Raw genomic sequence first — 7,294 nt, 5'->3', positions numbered from 1 at the left:
GATAGCTAGAGAGGCTTGGGAAGCCACGCAGGCCCATTGGCTCAGGAGCAAGAATGGAGAGAGAATCCGTAAGGGAAGGAACTCGTTCCAAAGGTCACTGACCGTGTGACCGTGTGACCGTGAGCAACTCACTTCCCCTCGCTGACCTGTTTCCTCATTCTTTTTCTTTTCTTTATTTAAAATATATTTTATTGATTTTTGTACAGAGAGGAAGAGAGAGAGTCATTGATCAGCTGCCTCCTGCACACCCCCTACCGGGGATATGCCCGCAACCAAGGTACATGCCCTTGACCGGAATCAAACCCTGGACCCTTCAGTCCCCAAGCTAACACTCTATCCATTGAGCCAAACCGGTTTCGGCTGTTTCCTCATTCTTAAGACGAGGGGAAATCTTCTCCAAGTTCATTTCCAGCTGAAGACTCCGGGATCCTATCATTGGAAGAACCAGTCTGTTTCAAGGGTTAAGGAGCAAGTTCTTAATCAGAGAACACAGCCCCTTCCATTGACTTCCCAGCGCTGCTGCGAGGTGGAAGGAAGCAGAGGGGGAATCCTGGAGCCTCGGTGAGTCATGGACCAGCAGTTAGACCTCACAAGGGGCTGCCACCAGGACTTAGACAGCAGGGCCAGTGTTCCTCAGTCGCCCCCACCTAAGGAACACAGCAACACCAGGCTAACACCTACATCTTTTTTCTTTTTTTAAATATATTTCATTGATTTTCTACCAAGAGGAAGGGAAAGGGATAGATAGCTAGAAACATCGATGAGAAACATCGATCAGCTGCCTTTTGCACACCCCCTACCAGAGATGTGCCTGCAATCAAGGTACATGCCCTTGACCGGAATCGAACCCGGGACCTTTCAGTCCGCAGATCGACACTCTATCCACTGAGCCAAACCGGTTTTGGCGACCTACTAAAATTTTAAAAAATTAAATTACTTTTAAATTATTTTTTACTTTTTATTAGTTGTCTATAATTTAAATAGTACCTAAAGGTTTAATATAAACAGCAGCTTTTGCCCCACTTCTCCCTATTCCACATTTTTCAGTCCCTTTGTTTTTTTTGCTGTTTCTTTTGACATTTGCCTCTCTGAGCAATGTTTCTAGTACTTAGTCTTGATTTATCAAGACATACAAGACGTGTATTGGTTCTCTTAACCTCCCTCCCAAGCCAACCACTAGAGTTGTTAGCACCATGTCTGGATAAGCACCATTATTATTTCCATTATTATAATTATGTGAATATTCTTTTAAAAATATATTTTATTGATTTTTTACACAGAGGAAGAGAGAGGGATAGAGAGTTAGAAACATCAATGAGAGAGAAACATCCATCAGCTGCCTGTTGCACACCCCCACCTCACCCCCACTGGGGATGTTCCCACAACCAAGGTACATGCCCTTCACCAGAATTGAACCTGGGACCCTCAGTCCGTAGGCTGACGCTCTATCCACTGAGCCAAACCAGTTTTGGCTAAAATTTATTTAGAGAGATAAAGGAGAGAGAGAGAGATTTGTTTCACTTACTTATGCATTGATTGATTGATTCTTGCATGAGCCCTGACTGGAGATCAAACCCAGAACCTTGGTGTATGGAGATGATGCTCTAACCAACTCAGCTACTTGGCCAGGGCAATTCTGTAAACATTTTTAACTGCAAAGCCATGTATTATGCTCTGATTATGAATCTCTTCTTGAAAGGCATTTCCTTTTCTCCTGAATATTATAATAACCTTGAGTTTTTATTGCTTATGATAGTGTGATGATAGTTTTCTTTCTATCATTGGCTGAACAACCCATTCCAATGGCCTCCGAATATGTCATTCCACATTTGCCAAACCTACACATAAGCCTACAATTCCAACTTTTCCCCAGTGCTCTTGCTCCTGGAGCCCTCCATCTGTGGCTCCACTCTGGACAGTCTTCCCGAGACTCCTCTTCTTCTCTTGGACATCTCTCTCCTATGTTGGATCTCCTATTTTCTATAGCCCATGACTTCCTAATTTTTTATCTATGCTCCCATACTTCCTTTATTCTGTTAATATTGTGGATTGTAGTAATTAATGTTTAATGTCAAACCTACCTGCATTCTGAGACAAACTCTACGTGGTCAGATTATTTTTATGCTTTTTATGTATGGATTCACTAAGCTAGTAGTTTAATAATTTTTGCATCTATGTTCATAATGTATATTGATATGTTACTTTCTCTTCTTAGAATGATTTTGGCCCATTTTAGTAACACTGATCTCACAAAAATATAAAAATAAGATGAGCCCTAGCTGATGTGGCTTAGTTGATTGTCGTCCCATGTACCAAAAGGTTGCTGGTTTATCAAAATTACAACTAAAATACAGAACCACCATCATTCAGAACTGCCTGAAATCTGGCTGAATGGAAGTCATACAACTAGAGAAGTAAAGAAAGTACATTGAGACTGGTAGGCAGGGTGGAGGCATAGGATGGGCTGGTCCAACACCCATGTTTGTTTTCAATCCAAAGAGATATCTCAGCTTCAGAGCCCCAGGCAGTTCTTACATGGTTCCCCTTCCTCTGAGCTCCAGTGCTGGGTGACACTTTGAGGGATCCAGGGACATACGAGGAGGAACTGCATTGGCTGGCATCAGGACAGGAACTTAGGGACAGCTTTCTCCCAGATGGAGGTGCTCACAGGGTTCATTGTTCCTGTGCTGGGACCTCCACTGTTGCAGAGCTGACCGGCAGCCATATCCGAGTTTCCATCAGTGTGGCCCACACTGTTCCTCCACCCAATGATTCCCTGAGACCCCACCCCACCTGATTTGCAGCTCTGCCTTCACAGCTTAGCCTCTTTTGGGCACTTCCACAGTCAACATAAGTAGCAGCCATCTGCAGGTCACTCTGTAGCTCCTGCCAGGTGGCTCCAGGCAGTGGCTGAGTTTGCACCTCCCAGGAGGCCTCAGAGCCAGTCACCCAGGGGACAGCTTCAGACCACACCAGATTATACCTCTACACATCCGCAAGTGACACACACAAGGGGCAGACTCAGACCCAGTGAGCACCAAAGCAGCTCCTGCTCCATAGTGGTGTCTCCTACACAGCAGTTCTTCCACTGTAGTCTCAGTTGGTTCTCACAGCCAATTGGCCTATAGGTCAAGTCCTCCCAGCGATACCAATAATAATCCAGGCCCAACTACAGGACGGTGCACACAGCCTACACAAGGGTGCACCTAGTGTGTGCAGTTCAGGTGACTGGGGAGGCTGGGCCACTGGGCCCTATGGGACACTTACTACACAAGGCATCTCTATCAATTCCAGGAGACACAGCCTCTCTACCTAATATACAGAAACAAACACAGGGAAGCAGCCAGATGCAGAGACAAAGAAACATGTCACAAATGAAAGAAATGGAAGCAAGCAAACTACTGGACACAGAGTTCAAAACCATGGTTATAAGAGTACTTGAGGATCTTCATAAAAATTTCAAGGATCTTAGTGAGAATGTCAAAGGCATGAAAAGGACCTTATGCATACACTAACTGAAACAAAGAATAATTTACAGGGATTCTTTTGTAGAGTAGAGGATGCCAAGAATAAAATCAGCAATTTGGAATATTGCTGATAGTATCATGAGTCAACTGTATGGTAACCGATGGACATGATACTATTGATACTATTTTTCATTTTAGAAAGCAAAAAATACCCAATTAGAAGAGCAAAAAGAAAAAAGAATCCAAAAATGTGAAGACAGTAGTAGTGTAAGGAGTGTTGGGACAACTTCAAGCATACCAATATTCTCACTATGGGGGTGCCAGGAGAAGAGAGAGAGCAAGATATTAAAAACCTATTTGATAAATAATGACAGAAAACTTCCTCTACCTGGTGAAAGAAGTAGACATAAGTCCAGGAAGCCCAGAGAGTACCAAACAAGAGGAATCCAAAGAGGACCACACCAAGACACATCATAATTAAAATGCCAAAGGTTAAAGAGAGAATCTTAAAAGCAGCAAAAGCAGTTAGCTACCTAAAAGGATGTGTTCATCTGACTATCAGCTGATCTCTCAAGGACACTCTGTAGGCCAGAAAGGGGTGGCAAGAAATATTTAAGGTGATGCAATAGCAAGGACCTACAAAACCAAGATCAGTCTACTCGGCAAAGCTATCTTTTAGAATTGAAGGTCAGATAAAGAGCTTCACAGACAAGAAAAAGCTAAAGGAATTCATCACTACCAAACCAGTATTACATGAAATGTTGAAGGGTATTTTTTAAGAAGAGGAAGAAAGTAGAAGGAAAAGAAGGAGGAAGAGGACAACAATAGGGAGGAAGAGGAAGAGGAGTTAGAGGAAGAGAAGGAAGAGGAGGACGAGAAGAAATAGAGGGAGGAGGAAAGGGAGGAGAAAGAGGAAGAAGCGAATGAGTAGGATAAAAAATATGAACAACAAAATGGCAACACATATCCTATCAACAATTGAATCTACAAATCAAAATGAATGAAAAGAAATCTAATAAAATAAACTGAATAAATTAGAATTAGAGGCATGGAAACATGGAATAGACTGACGAATCTCAAAGGGAAGGGAGGCAGGAAATTGGGAAGAAATTAACCAAAGATCTTACATGCATATATGCATTACCTATGGACACAGATAAAAGGTGGTGAAGGCCTGGGGCGGGATGGGAGCCAGGTGGAGGGGGGGAAAATGAGGGACATCTATAATACTGTCAACAATAAAGATTAAAAAATAATAATTATTTTAAAAAGATGGGACACTGACATTTGCAACAGGTATTTTGCTAAGTGAAGTTAGATGGAAAAGGACAAAAATCAGTGCTAACTTCGGCAGTACATATACTAAAATTGGAACGATACAGAGAAGATTAGCATGGCTCCTGTGAAGGATGACACAAAAAGTGGTGAAGCGTTCCATATTTAAAATAAAAAAGGACAAAAATCATATGTAGACTATTAAAAAAAGAAACAAACAGAAACCAAAAATAAACTCATAATATGGACAACAGATTGGTGGTTACCAGAGAAGAGGAAATGGGTAGAGTCAAATGTATGGTAACCGATGGACATGATACTGTTGATGGAGAACATGCTATAATACATATATAGGTATCGAGTATATTGTACACTTGAAACTTATGTTATAAACCAATATTACCTCAATTGTAAAAAACGATTGAGAAGTATTCTCTTTTCCCTAAGTCAGTGCAGAATTAAAGCTTTTTCTTCCTTAAATGTATGTTAGAATTCACCAATGAAGCCATCTGAACCTTAGTTTTCTTTTGTAGAAAGGTTTTTGATAATACCTTTCTTTGATATAAAGCTATTCAGAATTTCTATTTCATCTATATCAGTTGGGCTATATTTTTCAAGGAATTAGTTGACTTCATTTAATTCGTTGGTTTAAAGTAGTCCATAATGTTCCTTATTATCCTTTTAATGTCTGTAAGATCTTTAACATCCCCCATTTCATTTCTGATAGGGATAATTTATGTGTTTTCTTTTTTCATCCAGTTTTGCTAGAAGATTAACTTTATTAATATTCTCAAAGAACCAACTTTTGGCTTTGTTAATACATTATGAACCAGTAGTTTTATTGCTAGCTTTTACCCAGTGGCCAGATAAGTTTCTATTCAACGAGTACAAAAAACTTTTTACATACATGTTAAAGGCACACTTTAAAATTAAATACCCATTGCATTTTGAAGTTATTTATTACATACTTACAAGCTAATATCTTTTTAAAGAATGATACTTTGTAAAACACTGTGTAATATTAAGCGAGAATTCTCGTGATCTGTCTGCAATGTATTGACTCTGATTTTTGTTTTTAATATTTTCTTTCTTCAACTTACTTTGGATTTAATTTTTTTATATTTCCCAAGCTGCTGCTTTTTCCTTTCAAATATATAAATATTTAAAGTTATAATAATAATTTAGGAAATAAGTAAAATTCTACTGATTTGGCTTTTATTACTTTACTAGGGGCCCAGTACACAAAACTCATGCACTGGGGGTGGGGGGTTCCTCAGCCCAACCTGCCCTCTCTCACATACTGGGAGCCCTCAGGGGCTGTCCTACTGACGGCTTAGGCCCGCTCCCCGGGAGCAGTCTGGCCATCCTTTGTGGGAGGCAACCTGGCTGATCAGGGGAAGGCACCAGCCCCATCACCCCGCTGCTGCAGCCACTGCCAGTCACCGCAGCCACCAAGGTGTTTTCATCAATACGGACTCCAGTCCCTTCACCATGAAAAAATGACAACTTTCTTTAGGCGTTTTCAAGATGTGTCTTTTATAAGATATGCATTTCCTCCCTTCCTTCCTTCCTTCCTTCCTTCCTTCCTTCCTTCCTTCCTTCCTTCCTTCCTCCTTTTTTTTTTTTTTAACCTTCTATTGACTCTTAGAGAATGTGGAAGAGAAAGGGAAAGACAGAGAGCAACACCAAAGTGAGAGGGACACTTTGTTTGGTTGTCTCCTGCATGAGCTCTGACCTGGGCCCCGGCCAGGGAGGAGCCTGCAGCCTCGGTACATGCCCCTGATCAGAATCAAAGCCAGACCCTGTGGTTGGCAGGCCAAGGCATTCTCCACTGAGTCAAACCAGATAGGGCAGGATATGACATTTTTTTCTCCAGAAGTGTGGTGGATAAACCCTAGATCACCCTTTTGAATTCTTATTACCAGTGCACACAGAGACCTTAGCCAATGTGTTTCCTCTACAGTTCACACCAATCGTGGGCTGGGCTCTGCCCAGGCTTAAAGCCTCTGGACGTAGCTTTAGGCCTGGGCAGGGGCCCTCCGGCTCCTCTGATCAACAGTTCCACCCCTGCCCAGGCCTGCCCAGGCCAAAAGCCTCTTGGGCAGGAGCAGAGCCCCAGCTCCCTGCGATCACAGGGGGTCCGCTCCTGCTCCCTGCCACCTATCGCTGGGGATCCGCTCCTGCCCAGGCGATCAATCGCTGGGGGTCCGCTCCTGCCCAGGCGATCAATCGCTGGGGGTCCGCTCCTGCTCCCTGCCCAAAGCCTCTGGCGGAGGATTTCGGCTTGGGCAGGAGTAAACCCCCAGCTCCCTGTGATCCATTACAGAGGGTCCGCTCCTGCCCAGCCTTACCTCACAATGACCTGGGTGCCAGGATATTCCTGGAACATGGGTGCTGGGCGCCTATGTACACAAATTAACCGCCATCTTGTTTGGGTTAATTTGCAGTCACTCTGGCTATGGGTACGGTCAATTTACATGTTTGTCTATTATTAGGTAAGACTAGAGACCTGGTGCATGAAACTCATGCACAGGTAGGGTCCCTAGGCCTGG

At 42.7% G+C, this 7,294-nt stretch overlaps 1 non-coding gene across 1 annotated transcript; it reads left to right on the top strand.

Moving 5' to 3' along the window:
- The first annotated feature begins 4,805 nt into the window (after positions 1-4,805).
- Positions 4,806-4,911, top strand: LOC118724999. Its single transcript, XR_004989767.1, has one exon. It is a non-coding gene; the product is annotated as a U6 spliceosomal RNA (small nuclear RNA).
- Positions 4,912-7,294: the final 2,383 nt, after the last annotated feature.

This window comes from Pipistrellus kuhlii, unplaced genomic scaffold (assembly GCF_014108245.1).
Source record: "Pipistrellus kuhlii isolate mPipKuh1 unplaced genomic scaffold, mPipKuh1.p scaffold_m20_p_2, whole genome shotgun sequence".
Classification (NCBI taxonomy): domain Eukaryota; kingdom Metazoa; phylum Chordata; class Mammalia; order Chiroptera; family Vespertilionidae; genus Pipistrellus; species Pipistrellus kuhlii.
The sequence above is the reverse complement of the archived record's forward strand: the minus strand, read 5'-3'. Positions and strand labels throughout refer to the sequence as shown.